At 27.9% G+C, this 5192-nt stretch overlaps 1 long non-coding RNA gene across 1 annotated transcript; it reads right to left on the bottom strand.

Moving 5' to 3' along the window:
* Nucleotides 1–210: 210 nt before the first annotated feature.
* Nucleotides 211–4922, bottom strand: LOC121129652 (uncharacterized). The gene is made up of 2 exons (XR_005868470.2): nucleotides 4376–4922; nucleotides 211–1014 (listed from the first exon to the last, which is right to left on the bottom strand). It is a non-coding gene; the product is annotated as an uncharacterized lncRNA (long non-coding RNA).
* Nucleotides 4923–5192: the final 270 nt, after the last annotated feature.

The following is a 5192-nucleotide window of genomic DNA, read 5'->3' as shown; positions in this document are numbered from 1 at the left end:
GACTATTTTAATAAACACAAATATAAATAACGCAATAACTTTTTATTACTTTGTACCACAGCTCTATTAAGAATAAAAAATGACTAAAATACCTGCTTAATTTGCAAAATTATGTTTAAAAAAACTCTGAAATTTCTCTACCCCTCCATAAATAAAATAATAGTTCTCATTTCAATGTTACTCCATAATAAAAAATAAATCTATAATTAATATCTTAAAAAATATATATTTGGAAATTTAAGTTTTATAGGCAACATGTTAATCTTTTAAGTTTCCATTTAATACTATTAAAACTTCGGCCAAATCACCCCTCAATCTATTTTTGATTGAGTTATGATTTGCCCTGTTGAAGAAACTAATCTTTCAGAAGAAACAGACGATCCAGGAATAGAAGAGTACTTTTTAAAAACTTTGTAGAGTTCAGGGAAGGAGTGCCGGCCTTTAGACATACACCAAAACTCTGAGTTAAAACTTGGTGATACAACCAATTCTTGCCAGAATTTATTTAATTCACCACTGATGTTGTCATTTTAAGAGGACAAATAATATTTTTTTTTTTTTTTAACTTTCTCGTTTCGTTGGAGATTGTGCTCTAGAGACACGAATCCTCTTCTTCCTCATCATAATCCTCGTCTGTGTTAGCTGTTTCAACATTTCCCTTCCTCTTCAATTTTGAAATTGTATCCGAAATTAATTCTGAAGAATTAAACCAGGGTTTCTTGAATCTTGGATCCAATAATGTTGATATATGAAAAAAAAAAAAAAATTGTGCAAATATGGAGAATTGAATTTGTCATTAACTCATCGTCCTCTCTTCAAAACAAATCATATCGATTTTAATTTTGAATTTTAATGCACGTTGTGCCATGGGGACACAGAGTTCCATCGTGTCTCTATCCACGAAACTAATTTTAAGTTATTCCATTTTTCTTCTTCCAATATTTTTTCTAATTTAACCAATTAATTTAATGGTAACTTTAAAATTGGCTGCATTATCCGAAGTGATGGCAATAACTTTATAAAAAATATGATAATTATCAAGGACATTCTGGCAACAGTAAAATGTATCTTTTAAATATAGTTATATTATGTCCGAAGTTAATAGAAAATAAAATTAATAACTTAATAATTAAGTAAATTTTATGTTTAAAAATACAATTTGAGTGCTTATTTACTTATCACCAATATTAAAAAAACTTAAAACTTTTATGTTGTTTAATTTGTTTTAAAATGTTTGTTTTTGTTCAATTTAAGACCATTGAAGATATTTTTTTAAATCTTAGTGAAGAACACGATTCTTGAATTAAATTACTAACAGCTTATAAGTTCTCTCATAACAATAGGAATGGTTGTGATAAGAACTATTTTATTTTATACTATTAAATGAAAAAGAAATAGGTGACCACGGAGAGTGACAGTTCCTGGTCTCTATCTATGAGGCTTTTCCATTCCTCCTGAGAAAATCGTTTGCCCCCCTCCCCCACCCAAGAAAAAAATAACAACTATTAAAACTTAAACTATAAGTAAGCTATGACCCTCTTCGAAAAAATGTCTAATACCGGATATAGAATCATAGAAATCGATACAAAATAATGGATTCGAGATTTTCCGTGATCCTCAAGAGTTAGTTTATCCACACACTTTTCAAAAAATTCCATCAAATTTTTTAATTAATAAATAAATAAAGAAAAACAGCTATAGATATACGATAACACTTGATAATATAATAGTGTACTTTGGGACTGGATTCGTATAAATGGGGAAAAGGGTACCGTCATCCTTTTAGATATTCCTGAGTATAATGATATCCAGTTGCTTTTTAAAGTTTTATTCAATAATAATTATGAACTCCTTCTAATGAAGTATACATTTCTTTTTGGCGGGAGATTAATAAAAATGTATAGCTTCAAAATTCTTACAACCACTAATTACTTACATTGTTCTAATTCAACCAATCAACATTCAGAACATTAATAAAAAAGAACCCAAAAAATAGATAGACGACAATAAATTAGAGTTTATTTTGTTATTTGATTTAGGTAATGCCGTTTTTAAGAAGCAAGCAAAGATTTTAATGTATTGATATAATTGTACCTCAATTTTCCTAGCATGGATGATATACATGAATAATTAGTTATTTAAGACACCTTGTTTATTTAAGTGTAATCATTTCAACTCAATTAATTCATTATCATAAATATCTAAGGATTTATAATATTGTTCATGATAGCATTATTCACATATGAATCATTTAATTGAAAGATAAGACTAACATTAAAAGGACATTGTACGAGTATAAGTGTGCCTGTTTTTTTTTTTTTTTCTATCTCGAAATTGGATACAGTTACAGGGGATAGTTGAAATTCAATTATTGAAACCTTTTTGTAATAAGGAAAATACATTATAAGGAATATGTTATTGGAGTAGGAGGAGAGGTTCTCGACTTTTTCGAGATATTCGAACGATTAGAAATTTGTAATATGAAAGTAAATTGAAGGTATCATTATATGGAGTAAGTTGTGAGTTTGATTCCTATAAAGTATTCCGGGAGGGGGAAGGGGATTTGGAGACAATAAGTAAACTGAGGGATGAGGGTAGAGAAGATAACATCTCATTTATTAACCGATATTATCCCAACTAAGATTTTTGTATCAAAAGATAAAAAGATTTGATGCATCTTGCTGTGTTAAATGCAAAATTATATTTTGATATCCAAATTTATATATTGATAACTATATACATATTAACCAATATATAACTTTAATTGAATTATTTTATGAGAAAATCCTTGAAACAATCAGGATGGAGTCTGTATAAAGAATTATTATTTTCCAATAAACATTTGTAAATATCAATTACACAATTTTATACTTTTTATATCAAAAAGCTCATTTATTGGGAGTTGAATATCATATAATTACATATCAATCTGAAATTTAAAGTCATATTTATTAAAAAAGTACGTATAAAACCTATAAAAGGGATGTCAGTTTAAACTGACAGTAGGAAGATATAGATTAAAGCCCTACGACTTTTTCTTGTATCTAACATGAACCCTTACAGTATAATTGCAGCATAATCATAATAAGTATTATGGAGATGAACTTCTATGTTCTCAAATCCAGTAACTATGAACAAATATACAAGGAAATATAAAGTACAGACTCCAATGATTGGCTAATCCTACGTGGAAACTTATTTGAGCAATTGTGATCGATTGAGTCGAGGTCCCTCTCATCCTACTACAATAATATATTCCGTAATATAATTTTCTTATTATTAAAAGGTTGCAATAACTGAATTTGAACTATTCGACGTGTCCAATAGCGAGAAAGAATGAGAAAATAAGCTTTTATAATGTACCCGTACTTAATCATCACAAATCAAAATATTACTAAGTTTTGACTAATTATAATGATAAAATAATTTGTTTATAGATACTAAATACATAATTAATATTAGTTATTGAAAAAAAAACCAGTTTGGATAGTCATCTTATACCAAAAAAATAATTTATTTAAAGTATTGATTTTTCGGCATAAATTAAGGGCATTCCATTCTGTCAATGACACTTAAAGGAGATTAAATTTGGAAGGCATAATAATTAATCACAATTCAATTGTAATTTACGGCTTAGAATCTTTAAAACGTCACTTTTTTTACTTTTAACTCAAAACTATCTTATGATCTTCATTCTTTATATGAGCCTATTCGTTTTATGTATCTTTTTTTTCTTCAGACATTGAGAAATTGTTTTTGATTCTAGAGTGTCTTCTTAAGAATAAACAGAGTGAATGTTTTCTCTGTATTTTTTTTTTTTTTTTTTTTTTTTTTTGCTTAGAAATGGAATATACTTAGGGATTATGGAGAGAGTGACGATTTCAATTAAGCTAAGGTATATATAACACATTACTTAATGATTTACACCTCACAACAGGAGTCTTTCTTACCTTGACCCTAATTCTTCCTTATTATAAACACCAAACAAATAAGATTGTAAAAATATTTTTTCTTAATAAAAAGATTAGAAAATCATTTGATTAAAAATGAAACCTGATTATTGTTTATTTATTTCACTAAATGTAAGGTGCTACAGAGCTATTCTACATCACATAATATATACAGTTCTTCTTCGTATCTATCAATCTTGCTTTCAATAAGAAAATAGATCAGAAATCATAAATAAATTAGTATTTAGCCAATAGACATAAGCGTTGTTTACTTATATTAGTCTGTAAACAAAACGGATAGAGTGAGACCGCCTTGCGGCAAAATAATACAACTCCCATAATGATAATTTTATTTTATAAAAAATATAGTTATACACAAGGTAACTAGAAATACAAGTTACCTTGGGTATACATATGTTACTCACATAAGAGGCCTCTATGAAAGTTCTTCTTAGCATGCACCATTTTTTTTTAATAACTACTCAACAAAAAGTTACAGACAGTCACGCCACCTTGTGGATAATATATTTTTTTAGTTTACTCATGCTCTATTACTTCATCCTCCAAAGAATTTCCGAGAAGTATGAAATTATATCGATGCACAGCGTTACCTCCTAATACAAAAGTGCATACTGCCTTTTGTTGTCATCTGCCTATATTTCTGTTTCTTTCCCCTAATCAGTGTTCTGAACGTAGTTGATATGTTGAATTCAAATTTGCTCTTGTTTGGATGTGAAATTCTTTCAAAATTGGTACTTCAAGTACTTAATAGATATATTTCTAATAGATTGTTTTAGGTTCAACTATGTACTCCATGTGCGTGCTACTTGAACACCTTCAACATGATTACATCTCTCTAAATGCTTAGTTTTGTATCAAAATTTATTTTTACCTCCTATAAATGATAATTATTAAACTATGTATTCTTATATTTTAATCACCAATAAAAAATGCAGTAGTCTAACAACTCTGCATTTCTATCCACGAGGAGTCACTGTTAGTAAGCCATTCATAGCCTATGTATGTATATAGGGGTAAATAAAAGAGAGGGCATGTCAAGGCGTGTCAAGTAAATTGAGGCTATGATGTAGTCGTATAATGCTAATCAGTGGTAATAAGCGATTTTTTATCTAATTTATAATGTAATCTGATAATAAAATGATAAAATCTCTATTTTTATTTAATTTAACTTATTATTAAAAATTATCTGTATAAAGCAGTTTAAGATATGAAAAATTTATT

This window comes from Lepeophtheirus salmonis, chromosome 14 (assembly GCF_016086655.4).
Source record: "Lepeophtheirus salmonis chromosome 14, UVic_Lsal_1.4, whole genome shotgun sequence".
Taxonomy (NCBI): domain Eukaryota; kingdom Metazoa; phylum Arthropoda; class Copepoda; order Siphonostomatoida; family Caligidae; genus Lepeophtheirus; species Lepeophtheirus salmonis.
Note: the sequence above shows the minus strand (reverse complement) of the source record. Positions and strands in the feature narration are given on the sequence as shown.